Source organism: Danio rerio, chromosome 22 (assembly GCF_052040795.2).
Source record: "Danio rerio strain M-AB ecotype USA chromosome 22, GRCz13ab, whole genome shotgun sequence".
Classification (NCBI taxonomy): Eukaryota; Metazoa; Chordata; class Actinopteri; order Cypriniformes; family Danionidae; genus Danio; species Danio rerio.
Window position 1 is genome coordinate 3,902,176 of NC_141042.1, and position 24,516 is coordinate 3,926,691.

At 32.1% G+C, this 24,516-nt stretch overlaps 1 protein-coding gene and 2 long non-coding RNA genes across 52 annotated transcripts in view; 1 reads left to right on the forward strand and 2 right to left on the reverse strand.

Moving 5' to 3' along the window:
- LOC147831455 (uncharacterized) overlaps positions 1-24,516 on the forward strand; it is a 787,032-nt gene that overhangs the window by 723,283 nt on the left and 39,233 nt on the right. The window lies entirely within an intron of this gene.
- The window catches only part of ptprsa (protein tyrosine phosphatase receptor type Sa), a 387,121-nt gene that overhangs the window by 179,466 nt on the left and 183,139 nt on the right, over positions 1-24,516 (reverse strand).
- LOC147838341 (uncharacterized) lies at positions 15,195-18,823 on the reverse strand. The gene is made up of 2 exons (XR_015521696.1): positions 18,764-18,823; positions 15,195-18,394 (listed from the first exon to the last, which is right to left on the reverse strand). It is a non-coding gene; the product is annotated as an uncharacterized LOC147838341 (long non-coding RNA).

Consider the following 24,516-nt stretch of genomic DNA (forward strand, 5'->3'; position numbering starts at 1 on the left):
GCTAAGTGTGAACTCTTGAATTGACTTTTAGAGCAATTGATTGATTTTAGAACGATTGGTTGACTTTTGAAACAATTAATTGACTTTTGAAATGATTGGTTGACGTTTGAGAGGATTGGTCGACTTTTAAAGCGATTAGCTGACTTTTAGAACAATTAGTTGACTTTTACAATGATTAGTTAACTTTTAAAATGATTGCCCGTATTTTTCAAACGATTCTTTGATTTTAAGACGATTAGTTGACTTTTAAAACAATTAGTTGACTTTTAAAAAGATTAGTTATCTTTTAAAGTGATCAGTTTCTACTTTTGAAGCAATTGGTTGAATTTTTGGAATGATTAGTTAAATTTTTAAATGATTTGTTGACTTAAAACGAGTAGTTGACCTTTAAAATGAATTGTTGGCTTTTTGAGAGATTAGTTGACTTTTAAAACAATTAGTTGACTTTTTACAACGATTAGTTGACTTAAAATGATTGGCTGACTTTTTAAATGATTTACTGATTTTAAAACGAGTTGGCTTTTAAAGCGATTAGTTGGCTTTTAGAACAACTAGTTGACTTTTAGAGCAATTGATTGATTTTAGAACGATTGGTTGACTTTTGAAACAATTAATTGACTTTTGAAATGATTGGTTGACGTTTGAGAGGATTGGTCGACTTTTAAAGCGATTAGCTGACTTTTAGAAAAATTAGTTGACTTTTACAATGACTAGTTTACTTTTAAAGCGATTAGCTGACTTTTAGAACAATTAGTTGACTTTTACAATGATTAGTTAACTTTTAAAATGATTGGCTGACTTTTAAAACGATTCGTTGATTTTAAGACGATTAGTTGACTTTTAAAACGTTTAGTTGACTTTACTTTAAAAAGTGAGTTAAAACATTGTTTCTCAAGAGATCTTTTATGATAATATGTCACAATATATTGATAATATCATAATAAAGATATTAATAACCAAATAATAAGTATCCACTGAGAGACAAAACGTCCTATATCTTTAAAGAACGGTATTCATTGGTTTAAATGTTTGTTTTAAAATGATAAGTTGACTTGAAGTTAGAAAACCCGTTTCTTTAAAAGTGAAAAATTGAATTTACTTTAAACCCGTGTATAAGCAATGATTTAGAAAGAGATTAGTTGACTTTACATACTAAGGGAACTAAACTCTAGGAATGGACTTGTATGACAATACATCCTGATACTTATTGTAATAACCATATTAATGACCAAATTCATAAGTAGCCACCGAGAGACAAAAAGAATCCCGTATCTTTAGAGATCAGTATTCATGGTTTGAACATGTCAAAAAAGAAAAAAAAAACAGTGTCATTTTTTCCTCCAGAAAGCAGCACAGTTTGTTCTGGGCTCATCAAATGATCATGCCGTCTAGCTCGACTCTTTTTCTCTCTCCGCGGGGCAGCAGGTCAAGCCTGACACAACAAGACATGAGAAGAGACTCTCTAGGGGAACATGCGAAAATCCAGAAAGCGCACAGATATGAGGAGATGATCAAACGGTCAGGCAAGCACGGCAAATTAATTATTAAGAGCCCGCGGGCAGGCAGGCAGGCAGGCAGACCAAACCCTGAATCTGCGGCTGTGGATAAACACACTTCCAGAGCCGAGGATGCCCGAGGTCTTTCTGCTTCATTCTCCAGTTAAAAAACGCTCAACTTTCACATGCAGGTTCGACACTTTTTACTAGGAGTCATAATTGTTTGATAAAAGGGGAAAAAAGACATCAAAAGAGTCGGAATTCTGTGAACTGTAAGCTGTGAGTCTGGTGGAGAAGCACCTGCGAGGTTTTTTACTATGCTAAAATAAATGCTGGCTCACATTTCACACTGAAAAATTTATCTAAATGTAGTTTAATAATATATATATATATATATATATATATATATATATATATATATATATATATATATATATATATATATTTATTTATATTTATATATATATATATATATATATATATATATATATATATATATATATATAAATATAAATATATATATATATATATATATATATATAAATATATATATATATATATATATATATATATATATATATATAAATATATATATATATATATATATATATATATATAAATATATATATATATATATATATATATATATATATATATATATATATATATATATATATATATATATTTATATTTATATTTATATATATATATATATATATTTATATTTATATATATATATATATATTCACTCAAAATTTAAAGCTGCGGTTGGTGATCTGCCAAAATGTTAACATTCGTTTTGAAACACAGTCCCTCCCCTGCTATCCAAAGCCACACCCTCTGAAATACGAACGCGCACCTTTAAGCTGACAGTCGACAACCCACTAGATCATGTCATTCACCAGTTAGTTTTCAGTTGTGGATGCAGGGATCGCTGGTCTCACTCTCTAACACGCTGTCCTAAAGCCACTACAGTATGCTTAGTGGTTGGCCTGGCGGCGTACAGGAATTACACGTATTAGTAAGCCATACTTGCATGCTATTTCAGAACGAATAACTGTTGACAGACAGTTTGTGCTACTTACCAGAATCATGTTAATTATCGGCCCAACAAATTAATCGGACGAACATTTTTTTTTTTTGTCTTAGGCCCTACTACTTTGAATATAAAAATACATATAAACACATTTAGATAATTTACTTTAATCTTTACTGTTGGAATGTGAAGAGACCTTTAACCAGCACAACAACACATGTTTCTGAAGACAGTCATCTACTGCACTTGTAACTAATGAAATGAAATGGAAGTTAAATATTTAGTAATAAAAATAATAAAATAAAAACTATTTAAAACATTAGGAAAAATTTTAATTTATATAATGCACTCGATATCTGCTTTAAATTTCCCTGAACTCTTAAAACAATATAAACTTAATATTACTTTTACAATGTAACACATTTATAATATAAAATATTTATAGAATGCACTAGGTATTTACCTTAAATTTAACTAAAAAAAAAAGGAAATCAAATGAAATAAACTATTAATAAAATAAAATAACTCTTATTTTATGTTCACACATAGTTAAAATTAGAATTATTAAACCCCCTTTCAATTTTTTCTTTTTAAAATATTTCCTAAAAGATGTTTAACACAGCAAGGAAATTTTCACAGTATGTCTGATAATATTTTTTCTTCTGGAGAAAGTCTTATTTGTTTTATTTCGGCTAGAATAAAAGCAGTTTTAAAATTTTTAAATGCCATTTTAAGGTCAAAATTATTAGCCCCTTTAAGCTATTGTTTTTATTTGATAGTCTACAATTTGATACTTGCCTAAATACCCTAACCTGTCGAGTTAACCTAATTAACCTAGTTAAGCATTTAAATGTCACTTTAAGCTGTATAAAAGTGTCTTGAAGAATATCTAGTCAAATATTATTTACTGTCATCATGGCAAAGATAAAATAAATCAGTTATTAGAGATGAGTTATTAAAACTATTATGTGTAGAAATGTGTTGAAAAAAATCTGCTTTCTGTTAAACAGAAATTAGGGAATATAAAATAAACAGGAAGGCTAATAATTCAGGGGGCTAATCGGATATATATATATATATATATATATATATATATATATATATATATATATATATATATATATATATATATATATATATATATATATATATTCTAAATATATAAAAAATAAGATACTATTAAATATATAAAAAATATTTAAAAAATGTCAAATAAATCAATACAAAAACACACTTTAATGAATATATAAAGAAAAAAAAGTTAATAAAATGCACTGTATCTGGCTTTCAGTTTACTCAAAACCTAAATAATATAATAAATAAAATAAAAGTACTATGAGCTCTGGTCACTGTAAATGCACTGAAGCGTAGAGTCTCCTGTTGGTGAAATGAACGCTTGTTTAGGCCCCGACGGGCGAGTGATGGACTGGTTTTAGTTAGTTTGTTAACTGGAGGTCAGCGGACGGCAGTGAGTTATGGATTTCCTGACAGCGGCGAGTGATGGAGAGTTTATTGGAGAAGCAGACAGAAAAGAAAAAAGAGTCGACTACACTAACAGAAACACACAAACTACACCCAAGACCAGGATTTCTACACTTTACAAAGACCACATACAGTTGAAGTCGGAATTATTAGCCCTCCTGCATATTTTCCCTCCAATCAGAATTTGCCTTCCAGCACATTTCTAAGCATAATAGTTTTAGTAGCTCATTCCTAATAACTGATTTCTTTGCCATGGTGACAGCACATAATATTTGATCAGATATTTTTCAAGATACTAGTAGATGCTATTATTAATTACACTCCTAAACAAATTACCAGCACTGAAACGCATATAATAAATGAATATCAAGGCACGGAGCAGGATGTGTATATTTGTAGCGGTGTCAGTAAAAGTGTTTGCCTTCTATCCGCTCAACACTAACAGCATCAAGCAGAAAACCCCCTGCATTACAGAGAAAATGAGGAAAGTGCAGGTAAAATGTGGAGATGAGTGGCGTTTCAGGAGGACCAGAGGGTCGAGTTTCACCATCATCATCATTATCTTCACCCTCAGAGACCCCCGCATGAAGAATAATTCACAGAAACATCCAGAAACACCGCAGGGCTGAGCTCTCTCTCTCTCTCTCTCTCTCTCTCTCTATAGAGCCAGATCAGTCTCAGTAATAATCCATTAAAGAAATCAAGTTCACACGTGCACAGCACAGTTCACATTTAAAAAAAACACTTTGCTAATGCAAAATACAATTTAATAACGCACAAATCCAATTAATAATTCATAAATGCGTGACGGGGTCCGTTCAAGAAATTGATTTACATATTTGTGTAAATGTTTTAATGTATTTAGGGAAGATGCATTTGTGTGAGCATTTAGGGAAACATATTTACTTTTACTTGTGGATTCGTGAATTGCGTTTTGAATTTACAAATCGGATTTGCACATTTATAAATTGTTTTGAATTTACTAATCAAATTTGCATATATATATATATATGCATATATATATATATATATATGAATTGTGTTTTGAATTTAAGAATCGGATTTGTGCATTTATGAATTGTTTTGAATTTATAAATTGAATTTGCATATTTATGAAATGTGTTTTGAATTTCTGAATGGGATTTGTGCATTTATGAATTGCTTTTGCGCAGTTATTAATTGCTTTGAATTTGCGAATTAGATTTGCACATTGTGTTATTAAATTTACGTCTTGGATTTGTGCATTGATGAATTTTTTGAATTTATGAATCAGATTTGCGCATTTAAGAATTTTTGAATTTATGCAACCGATTTGTGCATTTATGAGGTTTTAATGTTAATATTTGAATTTGCGTGTTTATAAATTGCGTTTTGAATTTACGAATCAAACTCGCATATATAAGAATTGTGTTTGAATTTAAGAATCGTGTTTGTGCATTTATGAATTGTTTTTGTATGTTTTTATATTTTTTTAATTTACAAATTGGATTTGTATTTTTATGAAATGTGTTTTGTGTTTTGAATTTACGATTTGTATTTGTCCGTATATGAGCTTTTGAATTTCCGATTTAGATTTGTGCGTTTATGAGTTTTTGAATTTACGATTTGTATTTGTGCGTTTATGAGTTTTTGAATTTACGATTTGGATTCGCTTATTAATGAATCGTGTTTTGAATTTACAATTTAGATTTGCGTGTTTATGAATCATGTTTTGAATTTTCGAATCGGATTTGTGCATTTATGAGATTTTGAATTTACTAATTGGATTGCGTGTTTATGAATCGTGTTTTGAAATTACGAATCAGATTTGTGTATTCATGAATTGTGTTTTGAATTTACGATTTGTATTAGTGCGTATATGATTTTTTGAATTTACGATTTGTATTTGTGCGTTTATGAGTTTTTTAATTTACGATTTGGATTCGCTTATTCATGAACCGCGTTTTTAATATACGAATTAGATTTGTGCATTTATGAGATTTTGAATTTACTAATTGGATTTGCGTGTTTATGAATTGTGTTTCAAATTTACGAATTGGATTTATGTATTCATGAATTGTTTTAGCGCATTTATAAACGCTTTTGAATTTACGAATTTAATTTTGTAAATGTTTACTGGGCTGTGGATGTCGACTCTGTGCCCTTTGTAGAGGTTTGCGATGGCACTCACATTTTCTTCAGGAAATGCACATATTACTTTTTCCTTAATGTATTAGCTATTTACATTAGTAAATACATCGATAGTCCATTATTAATACACTAAAATTCTGGGTTGTTGCATATTGGGTCAAATATAAGCAAAACCCAACGGTGGGATAGTTTTTAAAATTCCAGTTCATTTAAACTTTTTTTTAAATCAATGCTGAGTTTAAAATAAAAGTAAACAAACCCGGTAATCTTGTGCGGTAACGAATAGACTTGTAATAGCAGTAACTAAAACGTAATAAGAGAAACTAATTTAAGTTTTTTTTTATTTTATTGAACATGTGAAATGTGTTGATGCTCCAGACGTGATGAAGAGCACATGCATAAAGTGAATAATGACTGATGATGGCGGCGTCTGTGAGGAACAGATGGTAGAAAAGGTCAGATGTGTTTTTTTCTGCAGAGCTCAGCATTAACACCACTGTCCAGAATATAATCACTTCTCAGTATTAACACTAAAATATGACATGTTAATCATCTCTCATAGACAGACAGCGGATTAAGAGCAGAGAAAAATCAGCAAATCTGATTCTCAGATATTTTATTTTTATATACATTGCAATGGTTATTTTGCAATTATATTTCTATACTGTATACTTAGTTAATAAACACCAATAATCAAAAATGTTTTAATTAATAAAATGTCCTTTCTATTATTATTATTATTAACAGCTTAAAAACGTATATATTATATATAAATATTGGTCCGTATATTGCAAATGTGTCATACTGCATACTGTAAATGTATTGTAAGAAATATTGTACTGTATACTGCAAACGTATCATACTGAAATATCATACCGTATACTGCAAATGTATAGTACCAAAATATCGTACTGTACACTGCAAAGGCATCGTACTAAAAAATCATACCATATACTGCTATCATATCGATATATCATAGTGTATAATGCAAAGATATCCAACTGTATACTGCAAAGTTGTTGCATAATATATCGCACCGCATACTGCAGAGGTATTGGACCAAAATATTATAATGTTTATTATAAAAAGGTAATATAAGAAATATTGTACTGTATACTGCAAACATATCATACTAATGTTTCATAATGTATACTGCAAATGTATAGTAATGAATATAGTAACTGCAAAGGTAATATACCGAAATATCATACCATATTTACATATATAATGCTAAAGGATCGTACTGATATATCGTACTGTATACTGCAAATGTATCGTATCAAATTATCGTACCGTATACTGCAATGGTATCATATCAAAATATCATACAGTATACTTAAAAAGTATCATACCAAAATATTGCATCGTATACTGCAAAGGTATCGTACAAAAATATCATTCCATAAACTGCAACCACATTGTACCGTAATATTGTACCATCTAATGCAAAGGTATCGTACCAAAATATCACACAGTATGCTGTAAATGTATAGCACCATATACTGCAAAGGTATAGTACCAAAATATCATATCATATACTACAAAGATTTTGTATTGTAATATTGTACTGAATACTGCAAAGGTATAGTACCAAAATATCGTACCATATACTGCCATGGTATTATATCAGAATATCATTCAGTATACTGAAAAGGTATCAAATCAAAATATCGTAACTTACACTGCAAAGGTATCGTACTAAAATATCATTTCAAATAGTGCAACCATATTGTACCATAATATTGGACCATCTAATGCAAAGGTATCGTACCAAAATATCATACCGTATACTGCAAAGATATTGTATTGTAATTTTGTGCTGTATAGTGCAAAGGTATAGTACTAAAATATTTTACCATTTATTGCAAAGCTATCGTACCAAAATATTGTACTGTATACGGCAAAGGTATCATATCAAAGTCTACATTTTGGTATATCTTAATATATTTTAGTATTATTTGTAAATTAGCATATATATTTGTAAATTAGCATATATATATATATATATATATATATATATATATATATATATATATATATATATATATATATATATATATATATATATATATATATATATATATATATATATATATATATATAAAATCTGCTTTTATTCTAGCCAAAATAAAACAAATAAGACTTTCTCCAGAAGAAAAAATATTATCCAACATACTGTGAAAATTTGCTCTGTTAAACATCATTTGGGAAATATTTTAAAAAGAAGAAAATTTTTTGAAGGGGGCTAATAATTCTGACCTCAACTGTATATATATATATATATATATATATATATATATATATATATATATATATTGTTTTGCCACAACACGTCTGTACGATACATTTGCAGTGTATCATCATGAATATCAGCTTAGCAGAATTTTAACTGGCTCCACATTTTAGCAGAAAAAGCCCATAAAGGCTCCACACAAACACAACAGGAAGTGGCTGGATTGTTCACGCTCTGCTTGTCGTTTTCCCACAATCCTCCAGTCACATTAGCGCAATTACGTCTGATTCTGCCCCAGCGGGCTCCGTTTTACGGAGTCTGGATAAGCAAAGCTTTAGCAGGTGCGGCGGAGCAACTACACAAAATTAACTTCCACAATAAGGCCAATTCTGCGGCTGCCGGACCACCGAGACCACCAGGAAATGGCGACAATCTAATGTGAATTGCGTCGTCCGCAGGCGATTGGTGCTTGTTGACAGACTGCGAAAAATACAGACATCTGTGATGGCACGAGGGTTCAAATCATCTGACTGCACAAAAATACATCTGCTTAAAGTAAAATGAACTATTCTAAGGCATATATTTAAATGTATATGTAGAGGCTACATCATTTTAATAGACTGAAGTTTAAAAGAATTATATTATCATATTCGTCGTCTTCTTCTTTTTCTTCTTCTTCTTCTTCTTCTTCTTATTATTATTATCATCATCATCAATTGTTTTATACAATATTATTATTTAATATTTTTATTATACATTATTAGTATTATTCCTTATTGTTATAGTCATCATCGTCATTACTATCAATATTAATCAATATTTAAAATATTAAGCATTGCTGTTATTATTAATAATAACAATAATAATAATAATATTAATAATAATGACAATAATAATACTTAGTTTATTATTATTGTTATTATTAGTAGTAATAGTATTATTATACATTATTATTATTTTTATTATACAGTATGACTATTATTATTTATTCTTGATATTGATAGTATAGAATATTATGATTTATTATTATATTAATAATACAGTTCCATTATTGCTATTACTATTATTAGTTGTACTATTATTATTATTATTATTACTATTAAACATAATTTTTATAATATTGTTGTTATTATTATATATTATTCATATAGATATTGTTATTCACATTATTATTATTTTACAATATTTAAAATTCTTAAAAATTATTATTTTTTATATATTATTAGAATAACTGTTATTCTTAATACTACTATTACTACTACTGTATTAATAAGCCTCAAGCTGTATTATTAGTAGTTATAGTAGTTGTATTAGTATTCAATATTATTATTATAAATTATATTTAGTATTATTTTATTATACATTATTATTATCATAACTATTATTATTCATTATTATTATAATAAAACATATGCAGAATTATTTTTATTTTTACAATATAATAATAATAATAAGAATAATAAGAATAATAATAATGATAATAATAATAATTATTATTATTATTAATAATATTATACATTATTATTATTATTATTATTATTATTATTATTATTATTATTATTATTATTATTACTTTTATTATTTAATATATTATTATAAAATAAATTTCGTATATTTGTTATTATGCATTATTAATATTAATATTATTATTACTATTATTACTATTTTACATTATTATTATTTTTATTAATAAATATATTTACTTCTATTTTTGTTATACATTATTATTATTATTATTATTATTAATATATTTAGTATTATTGTTATTATACATTATTATTATTATTATTATTATTATTATTATTATTACTATTATACATTATTATTATTAAATATTATTATTATTATTATTAAATATATTTACTATTATTTTTATTATACTTTATGTAAGTATTATTATTATTATTATTATTATATATTATTATTATTATTATTATTATTATTATACATTATTATTATTAAATATTATTATTATTATTATTAAATATTATTATTATTATTAAATATATTTACTATTATTTTTATTATACTTTATGTAAGTATTATTATTATTATTATTATTATTATATTATTATTATTATTATTATTATTATTATACATTATTATTATTAAATATTATTATTATTATTATTATTAAATATTATTATTATTATTAAATATATTTACTATTATTTTTATTATACTTTAATGTAAATATTATTATTATTAGTTGTTGTACTATAATTATCATTTAATGAAAACACTAAATGTCAACTATAAATATTAAATAGATAACATAGCAACACCATACATTTTTTACAATCAATACAATCTGAAATAAACTAATACTTAAAGTAATAAAATAATGTAAACTAATGTAAATTAATATACAAAATGAAAATAACTAAATAAAACCTATTAATAGAAATATTTAATGCAATTAGTAATTAACGACATATAATAATGTTACAACAAAATCTCACATTTTATTTGTCTCAATCCGCAGGATTTCCGCTAGAGCCCACACAACGGTGAATAAACATGTCGTTAGCGCAGAAAAGACAACACAAACAACATCATTATGTCAGTCAGGCTCGGATTCATCGGCTGACCGATTTTAATTGTAGCCGTGACATCAATTATGCAAACGAGAACAATAAACAAACCCGAAAACAGCGGGGTTTCTGATCAAATAAACAAACGAAATCATCCCGGCTGCTGTAATGCGGAGTCAAAGGCCACTCCAGACGCTGTCAACTATTTATTCCTCTTTTTAAACTGGTATTTGCAGCAGAATTGAGCCTCAAAGGAGGTGTTTTTTTTTTTCAATCTGGGCTGATGGGACGTCGGTGAAGGGCTCAAGGTGACACCAAATAATCATTTTTGACATTCAGTAAATCCGAGCCTGCTAATCTGCTTCATGATTAATCTGAGCTGCTCCAGAAAGTGTGTGTGTGTGTGCATGTGTGCGTGTTTATACAGCAGGTGGAGGTGACACGATCCACAGAGGGCCATCTGCTGGACAAATCTACTCCTATCATTATTTATTCACCCTTGTGTTGCTGTGGAACAAAAAAAGAAGATATTTTGATGAGCGTTCAAGCTGCTCTTTTCCAAGCAAAGAAAGCGTATGGTAATCAAGAGATGCTAAGCTCCAAAAACTTGTGAATTTTTGTGTGTTTTATGTTGAATTTTATGTTTCCGAATGTTTTTTGTTGTTGTCTTTTTTAAATGTCAATATTCTTAATATGAAAATGGGTGAAAATGAAAATTACTAAAAGTGCCAGTTTTGGTTCATTTTCCACATACAATTTTATTCAAATTCTAGAATGAGGTCGAATGCGATATATGAAAATTGAAAATTATTAAAATTATTTCGGAATAAATTAATTTAATAAGATGCACAGTAAAATTACATGAGAATCAGTCAGAAATAAATTAAATTTTTAAATATGTCAAATGTTTTACTCAAATATTTAAATGATTCCCCATCTGCTGGTCAAATCTGCTCACATTGTTATTTATTCACCCTTGTGTTGTTGTGGAACAAAAAAAGAAGATATTTCGACGAGCGTTCATGCTGCACTTTTCCACGCAAATAAAGCGTATGATGATCAAGAGCTGATCTCAGTTCTAAAAACTCTACAATGATGCTCATTAAAAATATTTTTAAAATCTTTGTTGAAAAAAAAAAAAAAAAAAAAATCGAAAAAAAATCGAAAAAAAATCTAATTTTTTTTTAGTATTTTATGTTTTATTTTTTGTTTACGAATGACGTTTTTTGTTGTTGTTTTTTTAAATGTCAAAAAACTTGATATGAAAATGGTTGAATATAAAAACATCTTTGCAAGTGTGTAAATTAGTCTTTAATATCAACAATATTCTCTCGGTAAAGTGTCAATTTTGGCCCTTTTCCATTTACAATTTCATTCCAAATCTAGAATGGCGTCGAATGTGATATATGAAAAATGCATGGGAAAAATTTCTGAATAAATACATGTAATTAGATGCACAGTAAATTTACATGAGAATCAGTCAGAATTAAAACACTTTTAATATCCATATGTTTAATGTTTCACTCAAATATTTAAATGAACCCAACTGCTGGTCAAATCTGCTCGCATTGTTATTTATTCACCCTTGTGTTGTTGTGGAACAAAAAAAGAGGATATTTCGACGAGCGTTCATGCTGCTCTTTTCCACGCAAATAAAGCGTATGCTGATAAAGAGCTGATCTCAGTTCCAAAAATTTAGCCATGATGCTCGTTAAAATGTTGAAAATCTTTGTTGAAATTTTATTCAAAAACGATTTTTTTAATCGTTATTGTATTTTATGTTTACGAATAAAGTTTTTTGTCATCAATTTTTAAATGTCAAAACACTTAATATGAAAACGGTTGAAATGAAAACAACTATGCAAATGTGCAAATTATAACAATATTGTCTGAGTAAATGGTCAGTTTTGGTTTATTTTCCACTTACAATTTTATTCAAAACCTAGAATGGTGTCGAATGTGATATACGAAAAATGCATGGGAAAATTTCTGAATAAATAAATGCAATAAAATGCACAGTAAATTTACATGAGAATCTGCTCGCATTGTTATTTATTCACCCTTGTGTTGTGGTGGAACAAAAAAGAGGATATTTCGACGAGTGTTCATGCTGCTCTTTTCCACGCAAATAAAGTGTATGGTGATCAAGAGCTGATCTCAGCTCCAAAAGCTCTATGATGATGCTAGTTGAAAATGTTAAAAATCTTTGTTGAAAAATAAATAAATAAATAAATAATAAATAAATAAATAAATAAATAAAATGAATAAATTAATTAATAATTTAAAAAATTATCTTTTATGTATTTTATGTTTTATTTTATGTTTACAAATTTTTTGTCATAAACTTTTAAATGTCAAAAAACTTGATATGAAAATGGGTTGATATGAACCCATTGATATGGGTAAATTGTCAGTTTTGGTTTACTTTCCACATAAAATCTTCTACAGAATCTAAAATGGTGTCAAATGCGATATCGAAAATTGCTTGGGCAATTTTCGGAATAAATAAATTTAATAAAATGGAGAGTACACGAGAAACAAACTTCATTTGAATAATTAAATATTTAAATTAGACTTTTTAGATTAAATTATTATATTCTTATTTTACATATTTTGGTTTATTTTGGCAGTCAAAAACAATTCTCTGTTCTAAACCTTATTTGAAAATTTAAATGTTCAAATTCAGAATCACCTTACAGTGTAAGCCAAAATCTAGAATGGCGTTGATGCAATGCATACGAAAATTTCAGACTTAAAGTGCAAAGACCTGAGGAACACTTCAAAAATTATTGAAATGAACAAAAACTACACTGAAATCTACAGCAAATTTAAAAACAGGATCGAAATCACTCAAATTATAATAAACTTTGCACATGAAAAATGCATTTTGAGAGCTTTTTTCGACCTTCCTTAGTGATCATTTGTGGAAAAAGAGCAGCGTGAACATTCTTCACAACATCTCTTTTTGTGTTGAAATAGTATCAAAATACAAACTAATTTAGAAATGCAAATTTATAATGAAGTGCACTCAAAAAAAGTTTCAAGAGCTTTTTTGTCAACCCTTAGTGACTATTTTTGAGAAAAATAGCAGCACGCACATTCTACAAATTGTCTCCTTTTGTGCTTCACAAAACGACAAATCGTGATTTTTGGAACATTTGTGTGTGAGCAATTCCTTTAACAAGCAACCTAAAAATACATGTGGTCCGCAGAGCGACGCTGCCCTGAGCAGAAGAGATCGACTTTGGCAACGGAGCTGCATGAGGGAGGTTAAAGTCAGGCAGGTAATGAGGGACATTCGGGCCTTTTAGCTGATAACTTTAAAGAGACAAGACGGAGGGAGGGTTTCGTTTCCCTCGGGGGCCTCAAATCTCTCACTTGGAAGCTTCAAAGGGAAAATAAATTATTGAAATCGCTCTCGTCACTTTCTGCCCGAGTCAATCAGAGCGGAGGGGAGCTGGCGAGCGGCACGCCGACACTTAAGAAGATTGCTAAACGCTACACGTTCTGGGCCGCCGCTTCACGAAAAAGGAAATGATAATAATAAAAATGACGTAGCTCTTCACAATACTTCATCGTTTTGATTTGAATTTAAGGTTTTGATTAGTGTTTGTTCATACTAGCTTTAACTATGATTGTTTTGTAAAATAAACACTAAACTGAAACTAATGAAAAATTGTATATATTTACAGCAAATTTAATTTAAAAATAGTATCGAAATAAAAAAAATATTTAAAAATGCAAAGCTATTATAACACTTTGCACCCAAGAAATGCTTTTTGAGATCATTAATTTAACATTTTTTGGTGACAATGTGTGGAAAAAGAGCAGCATGAACATTCTTCAAAGCATCTCTTTTTGTGTTACACAAAATAGACTGTCATTTCCAAAATAAAAAATAAAATAAAATAATAAATACATATCATAGCTCTTCACAATACTTCCTAATTTTTATTTGTATTTGTTTAAGCAACATTTGTATGGTCTTGACTTCAGTGTTTGTTAAAACTATTATTAAGAGTTAATGTAAACTTAACACTAAACTTTACTTTGGTCAAGGACGGTAAACTGGAATTAGGAAAACTTTAACTAAAACTAAATATGTAAAGCACTAAACAGGGATGTGTTTCAAAATGAAAAACTAAACTAAAATTAACAAAAAATAATAATAATAAGAGCAGCGTAAACATTAAGCAAAGTCTCTCTTTTTGAGCTACACAAAATAAAGTGCTGTTTCTCCACCCCAAAAAATAAACGAATAACACAATGCAGCTCTTAGTAACTCTACTAAACTAAAATTGGTCAAAATTAAGCTGAAAGGAAAATGAATGAAGTTTCAGTTTTGTCTCTATTTTAGACGTAACCACAGCGGAATGAACTGCCAACTTTTTCAGCATATGTTTCATGCAGCAGATCCCTCTCCAGCTGCAACCCAGGACTGGGAAACACCCATACTCAGTCATTCACACATATTTTACACTATGACCAATTTAGTTCATCAGTTCCCCTATACTGCATGTGTTTGGACAGTGGGGGAAACCCACAACCAACACGAAAAACTGAAATTTAATATATAAAAAGTAAATTAAATAGTTTTTCTCACAAAAATTGTATAAATAAAACGAACAAATCCATTAATGTTGAAAACAAACTAGATTTTAAAAACAGTATCGAAATAAAAAGTGATTTGAAAATGTGTGGAAAAGAGCAGCGTGAACCTTCTGCAAAGCATCTCTTTTTGTGAGAAAAAAAAAAACCACAGCATAGATCTGTATAACTCTGCTAAACTAGAACTAGTCAAACTAAAACTGAAACTAAATATGTAAAACACTAAACAGGAATGTGTTTCGCAAAATTAAAAACAAAACTAACAAAAAAAGAGCAGCGTAAACATTCTGCAAAGTGTCTCTTTTTGAGCTTCACAAAACAATGCATCATTTCCCAAAGGAAAAAAAAATGTAGATCTTTATAATTCTGCTAAACTAGAATTAGTAAAACTAAAACTGAAACTAAATATATAAAAACTAAAATAGGAATGTGTTTCGCAATACAAAAACGAAACTAAAACTAACAAAACCATTGCTATAAACAAACTAAAACTAAACTGAAATGTACAGCAATTTTAAAAATAGTATCGAAATAAAAACTAATTTAAAATTGCAAAAATGTTTTAATAATCTTTCATCCAAGAAATACCTTTTGGCAAAAAGGGCAGCCTTTTCACTTTAAAAAAAAAAAAAAGAGCAGCACGAACATTCTGCAAAGCGTCTCTTTTTATGCTCCAAAAAAGCGCAGTTCCCAAAAAACAAAAAAAACACAATGTAGCTCTTCAAAACCCAAACTGAAACTAAATACATACAAACTAAATGGAAATGTGTTACACAAAATAAAAGCTAAACTAAAATTACCACAACCATTGAGGAAACAGACTAAAACTAAGCTGAAATGTACAGCAAGTATAAAAAATAATATTGACATAATAAATGCAAACTATAAAAACACCTTACATCCAAAAAATGCTTTTTGATAACGTTTTTTTATTTGTTTGTTTGGCCTTTTTTTTTTGGGTGACATTGTGTGGAAAAGAGCAGCATGAACATTCTGCAAAGCATCTCTTTTTGTGCTCCACAAAATAAAGTGCCCTTTCTTGTACAAAAACACAACGTAGCTCTTCAGAACTCTGCTAAACTAGAATTAGCGAAACCAAAAGTTTCTAAACTAAATACATAGTGTTTCGCAAAATAAAACTAACAAAACCATTAAAGAAATCTAAAACTGAAATTAGGGCAAGGCAGTGGCGCAGTAGGTAGTGATGTCGCCTCACAGCAAGAAGGTCGCTGGTTCGAACCTTGGCTCAGTTGGCATTTCTGTGTGGAGTTTGCATGTTCTCCCTGCCTTCGCGTGGGTTTCCTCCGGGTGCTCCGGTTTCCCCCACAGTCCAAAGACATGCGGTACAGGTGAACTGGGTAGGCTAAATTGTCTGTAGTGTATGAGTGTGTGTGTGAATGTGTGTGTGGATGTTTCCCTGAGATGGGTTGCAGATGGAAGGGCATCCGCTGCGTAAAAACTTGCAGGATAAGTTGGCAGTTCATTCCGCTGTGGCGACCCCGGATTAATAAAGGAACTAAAGCCGACAAGAAAATGAATGGATGAATAAAACTGAAATTTACAGCAAATAAAAATAAAATATTAAGCCAATTACAATATAAACAAATCAAATTAAACAAAACACAATTAAAGTGGATTTTTTTAAGCTTGACCATTTTTGGTGACAATGTATTTTTAAAAAAAGAGCAGCGTGAACATTCCGTGAAGCGTCTTTTTTTGTGCTCTATTTCCAGAAAATTGTAAAAACAGCATTTAAATCTTGCGCATTTTGCAAAACAACAACAAATAAGCCTTTGGGCCGGGATTCCTAACATAGCGAGGGCCACAGGAAGACACTGCAGCTTGAGGTCCCGAACATAAACACAGAAAATGGAAGAATAACACGAGCCTGTGTTATTGAGCGACGCTTTTCAGAGCAGCAGGAACACAAAGTGATTTTTATGGCGCTGCGTGGGACCAGCATTGTGGTGTACAGTTTCGACATGGGATATTTCTGTCCGGTCAGCGCGGCGCTGGACGGGGCGTCGTGAGGTTTTTCAGGGGGGTGTGTTTGAGGTTCAGATTGGGTGTTGTGCGGGCAGACGGAGGCACACCCAATCAAATGCACTGTTTTTAGAGGTTGTGTGAAGCATTGTGGGAAACAGGACCCTTAGTCGATCCTTCATCACTGATTACATTTACATTTATTGATTTAGCAGATGCTTTTATACAAATGAGGGCAATAGAAGCACGTCAGAATAACTAGTGAGAAATGATACGAAGATGCTGTGACAAGCTTTGGTTTGTTTAGCACTGCGTGCTACAATGTGAACCATTTGTTTTTTTAGTTTAGTAATCTTGAATTAAATCAAGTCTGTTAGTAAAACAGTCAGTCAATGAGTCAATCAATCAGTCAGTCAACGGATCAACCAATCAATAAATCAATCAATCACCCAAGTAAAGTAATAAATGACTCAGTCAAATCAGTTAGTCTGTCAATCAGTCAACCAGTCAACCAACTAACAAGTCAACAAAAAAGTCAATCAACCAAACAAACAAACAATCAATCAATCAATCAATCAATCAATCAATCAATCAATCAATCAATCAATCAATCAATCAATCAATCAATCAATCAATCAATCAATCAATCAATCAATCAATCAATCAATCAAACCAACCACCCAATCTGTCAATCAACCAACCAACCAGTTAACCAATCAATCAAGCAACTAGTTAACCAATCATTCAATCAACTAATAAAACCAGTCAATCGATCAATCAACCAACTAACCAACAAGCAAACAAACAAACAAACCAAACAGCAGCGTAACCAATCAGTCAACCAATCAATTAAATAGTCAATCAATCAACCAGTAACCAATCAACCAGACAACTAGTCAGCCAATCAATCAATCAATCAATCAATCAATCAATCAATCAATCAATCAATCAATCAATCAATCAATCAATCAATCAATCAATTAATCAAGCAAGCAATCAATCAATCAATCAATCAATCAATCAATCAGTAACCAATCAACCAGAAAACTAGCCAATCAATCAATCAATCAATCAACCAGTAACCAATCAACCAGAAAACTAGCCAATCAATCAATCAATCAATCAATCAATCAATCAATCAATCAATCAATCAATCAATCAATCAACCAGTCAATCAATCAGTCAATCAATCAATCAATCAATCAATCAATCAACCATATGAATCAATCAATCAAACCAACCACCCAATCTGTCAATCAACCAACCAACCAGTTAACCAATCAATCAAGCAACTAGTTAACCAATCATTCAATCAACTAATAAAACCAGTCAATCGATCAATCAACCAACTAACCAACAAGCAAACAAACAAACAAACCAAACAGCAGCGTAACCAATCAGTCAACCAATCAATTAAATAGTCAATCAATCAACCAGTAACCAATCAACCAGACAACTAGTCAGCCAATTAATCAATCAATCAATCAATCAATCAATCAATCAATCAATCAATCAATCAATCAATCAATCAATTAATCAATCAAGCAATCAATCAATCAATCAATCAATCAATCAATCAATCAATCAATCAATCAATCAATCAATCAATCAATCAGTAACCAATCAACCAGAAAACTAGCCAATCAATCAATCAATCAATCAACCAGTAACCAATCAACCAGAAAACTAGCCAATCAATCAATCAATCAATCAATCAATCAATCAATCAATCAATCAATCAATCAATCAATCAATCAACCAGTCAATCAACCTGTCAACCAATCAATCCACCAACTAGTCAATCAGTCAATCATATAACAAGTAAATCAAGCAGGCAATCAATTAGAAAAACAACAACAACACAATCACAGAAGTTCTGATGGATTTGTATGATTTTCAGTGGAAAGTCCGCTGTTTAACAGACACTATATTGGTCCTGTGAGCCTTTTACCAATATACCAATATATCTAGCAATGTAGCGATACAGAGTTTTAGACCGATAACGCTTTACATTTGGAAGCTGGAATCCAAGACATTAGCCAATAAATGTAAACAAATGTTTTAGCAAGACGGCAAAAGACAAACCTCAACTCAAACTCTGTTACAGACTCAACCTAAAAATGTGAAGCTCTCTGATGTCTTTAATGGTTTTTATCGTGTCGTTTTCTCTCAGGGTTGACCAATTGGTTGAGTAACTGACGTCCTTAATCCTTAGTGAGGATGTACGTGAATTTTCGGTGACCAAAACAAATTGCATTTCTTTCAGGATAGTGTAATCGAGACCCTCTTCGATACAGGTTGTGTATTGTGATGTGTTTTAGGGGGGAGGGCTGCGTTTAGGTTCCCCTCAGAAGGAGAAAAAAAAAAAATCAGAATTGCCTGCATTGAGAATGGAGGATGGAGACATGGAGAATGCGTGTTGCACTCTCTGAGTAATCGTGTAAAAAGTAAAGCCACTGGACACACACACACACACACACACACACACACACACACACACACACAAACAAGCCCCCAGCTTTATTACCACAGGCCAGATTTATTCACAGCCCTTTTTTCTTTTTGATTAAAAACGTCTCCTCCACATGTTGATTTATGAGCGCTGGAGCGAGCGCGAGGGAGGCGGTGAGGATGACATCATGCAGTTGGCAACCTCTCGCAGAGGTGACATCCACTCGCTTTGTGTGTGTGTGTGTGTCTAAATAAAAGCCCGTGTGCCGCGCAGCTGTACGACATCACAAGTTTACCTTCACGCCGTGTGTGGGCCACGCCGTGTCTTTAAATCCGTTTTGTTCTTATGAACACCTGTTTAATGTCAACATAAAATGCCAATCTCAATCTAATTTACATCCACAATCTCACAGTAAAATCACAGTCAAGGTCAAAGCACAAAGGGCATTAGTAGCGAGCTAGCTGCTAATTACTAACAATACTACTAGCTTAACAACTAGCTTCTCCCCTGCTGAAACAAGAATATTTGATGAGTGATGGAGTATGACAACATGAGAATCTGTCATTTTTAAATAGTAGCCAAAAAGGTTTTTATTTGTATCTAAGCTAGTACAACCAATGCTAATGGCTAATTGCAAATAATATTAACTGGCCGTTTCAAAAATAGCAGCTTGGCACATGCTAAGCATTAGGTTTATTAGTAAATAGCTTATTTATTGATCAATTTATGTAAATTATATTACTTCCCTGCTGAAAAATCCAGCTTAAACCAGCCTAGGCTGGTTGGCTGGTTTTAGCTGGTTGGCCAGGCTGGTTTTAGAGGGGTTTTGGCCATTTCCAGGCTGGTTTCCAGCCATTTCCAGCCTGGTCTTAGCTGGTCAGTCTGAAAAATGACCAGCTAAATTCAGCTAAAACCAGCTTGACCAGCCTGGTTTAAGCTAGACATAGCTGGTTTAGGCTGGGCTCCCAGCCTGGCTAGGCTGGTCAAGCTGGTGTTAGCTGGTCATCTCCCAGCCTGACCAGCTAAGACCAGGCTGGAAATGGCTGGAAATCAGCCTGGAAATGGCCAAAACCCCTCTAAAACCAGCCTGGTCGACCAGCTTAAACCAGCCAACCAACCTAGGCTGGTTTAAGCTGTTTTTTTTAGTAGGGTTGATATTACTAGATTACCCGCTAATGCTAACTTTTGATATTTATATGCTAACTCCTAACCCAAAACAGTACTTAAACCTTCATGAGCTATAGTAGGTCTAATATTAAACATTTAGCATCTCCCTGCTAAGCCCTTTTCCAAAATGGTGTCTTAACTCCAGCCTAACAACTTTCAATTTGCAGTAACTTTCTCCAAATTAGGCTCTCCAACACTGAAAGAGACGCAAGAACAACAACAAAATGTCCCCCTGTTCAGCGGCTGCGGTGTACGACAGCCTGACGAGGCGGTAATTAGCGATCAGAGCCCGTGAGAGCGCAGCGGACGACACCGCAGCCAATCCGACGGCGGGTTTCAGTAGCAAGGGGACGCAGTGATTAGAGCTCTGGGATGATGTGCACTGCCTAGTAAACATCTCATCACAGCGGCTCGCTCACAAAAGACAAACCAATAGGCAAGAAGCAATTCTGAAGGGGGTCATGGTTTCAAAAAAACAAAACTGAGAGGAATTGATAGGGAGATTGTATAAGCTATAATCGTAAGAAGAAAGGCAGTGCTTCATAAACAACACAAGAAGCGCATATGTGATCTTGCTAATGTCGCATTCGTTTCTCCTAGCCAGAAATAGACAACAAATGAAGACCAGAATATTCATTTCTATCGAAATTAGACATAGTTTCTTTTAAATATCTCATACATTAAACCTGCAGAACTTCTAACAAATATTCATAGAAATATTTCAAACATTTGATCCAAAATGGCCACCCTAAACCGGCTAACAATAGGCATGTGATAGTAATATATCAACCCAAATTATTCACCCTCAACCACTTAATCTAGTAACATTAAGCCGGCAATGGGATCCCTGCTGAAAAATCCAGCTTAAACCAGCCTAGGCTGGTTGGCTGGTTTTAGCTGGTCGACCAGGCTGGTTTTAGAGGGGTTTAGGCTATTTCCAGGCTGGTTTCCAGTCATTTCCAGCCTGGTAATAGCTGGTCAGGCTGGAAAATGACCAGCTAAAACCAGCTTGACCAGCCTGGGTTAAGCTAGACATAGCTGGTTTTGGCCAGCTAACCTGGCTAGGCTGGTCAAGCTGGTTTTAGTTGGTCATCTCCCAGCCTGACCAGATAAGAACAGGCTGGAAATGGCTGGAAACCAGCCTGGAAATGGCCAAAACCTCTCTAAAGCCAGCCTGGTCGACCAGCTAAAACCAGCCAACCAGCCTAGGCTGGTTTAAGCTGTTTTTTTCAGTCGGGTTATATTAACGTCTATGCAAAACGGCCACCTTAAAGCAGTTAATCTTCCAAATCAGTGTCTGCAATAATAATGCATTGATGTTGATCCAAAATGGCCACCCTTAACCTCAGAGTGAGCTTATTCTGGGCCAGCAGGTGTATTACATCAGTGTTGTTCCAAAATGGCCACCCACAACCACTGAAGCCCCTAACATTGGGCTTACTATTAATATCCCAAGGTTGACCCAAATTGGCCACCTTTAACCACTGGATTAGGTAATACTGGGAGTGCAGAAGTTGTTTTGATGTGGACTAAAAACGGCCTCCCTCAACCTCTGAATCAGCTAATACTGGCGCTGTTATGATATTACGTCAATTTTGATAAAAAATTGCCACCCTCAACTTCTGAATTACCAAATATTGGGCTGGAAACGGTAATATGTGAAGGTCGACCTCAAAAAGCAACCCTTAACTACAGAATTTCTCAAACTCCCAGTATTAAACCTGCAATTGTAAAATGTCAATGTCGACTCAAAATGGCTGCTTCTTAACAACTGAATCTAATAACATTGGGATTACAATAGTTATACACCAATTTTGACCCAAAATGGCTGCTTTCAACTACTGATTTCATAAATATTGGGCCTACAAATGTCAGTCCATTGTCAACCAAAAATGGCTGCTTTTAATCATTGAACCAATCAACATTGGGATTACAATGGATATATTCCAAAGTCGACCCCAAATGGCCACTTTCAATAATTGGCTAAATCAACACCCTGCTGTAAAATCCAGCTTAAATCAGCCTAGGCTGGTTGGCTGGTTTTAGCTGATTTTGAGGGGTTTTGGCCATTTCCAGGCTGGTTTCCAGCCATTTCCAGCCTGGTCTTAGCTGGTCAGGCTGGGAGATGACCAGCTAAAACCAGCTTGACCAGCCTAGCCAAGCTGGGAGTCCAGCCAAAACCAGCTATGTCCAGCTTAAACCAGGCTGGTCAAGCTGGTTTTAGCTGGATTTAGCTGGTCATTTTCTAGCCTGACCAGCTAAGACCAGGCTGGAAAAGGCTGGAAACCAGCAAGGAAATGGCCAAAACCCCTCAAAAACCAGCCTGGTCGACCAGCTAAAACCAGCCAACCAGCCTAGACTGGTTTAAGCTGGATTTTTCATCAGGGAACAAAAGGCTTGCAATAGTTATACTCAAATTTCAACCCAAAATTGCCACTTTTAAGTACTAATTTTATCAACATTAGGCCTACAACTGTAAGTTAAATGCCAATCCAAAATGGCTGCTTTCAACTATTAAATCTATAAATATTTCGCCTGCAATGGTTATACTCCAATGCCGACCCAAAATAGCCACTATCAATGTAGTATTCTACTGTTAGAGTCCAATGTCGAGCCAAAATGGCTGCTTTCAACAACTGATTCTATCAACATTGGGCCCACAGTTGTTAAAGTTCAATGTTGACCCAAAAGGCTGCTTTTAACCACTGAACCAATCAAAATTAGCCTTGCAATGGTTATACTCCAATGTTCACCCAAAATGGCAACTTTCAAAAATGGGTTCAATCAACAATAGGCGTACTATTGTTAAAGTCCAATGTCGACCCAAAATGGCTGCTTTCAACTGTTGAATCTATTAATATTGGACCTGCAATACTTATACTTCAATGTCGGCCCAAAAAGGCCACCAAAGACCACTGAATATCAATGTTTTTCTCTGTTTTAATATATATCTCACTCTAGTGTTTCAGAAATGTCATTAAAAATATACTATTTAGGATACATTTCAGTATTTTAGAAGGCCCAAATACATCTGAAGTATCCCTCCCCATAGAAAAATGAACCTGAATCCTTTATAATCGCATTAGGCGACTAAATGTTCAAGCAGCCCACTAACAACTAACATATTGCTCACTGAATTCAAAGTAAGGCATCAGACGTATGCTACCTTCTCTTTAAGACTGCCCTACAAAACCAACAAATGAGAGGACAAAACAAAAACGGGCACACAAAGACGTGGCGTATCTGACGGCAACCCATTCTCACGTTATCTCTTGCTTGAATTACACCTATTTTAGGCTTGAAAGCAGCAGGGGGAGGCTTTACCTCTGCTTTCATCCCGCACTCGCTCCTCTTTACTTCACTTGACTCTTTGTTTTGTTTCCCTAATGCGTCTC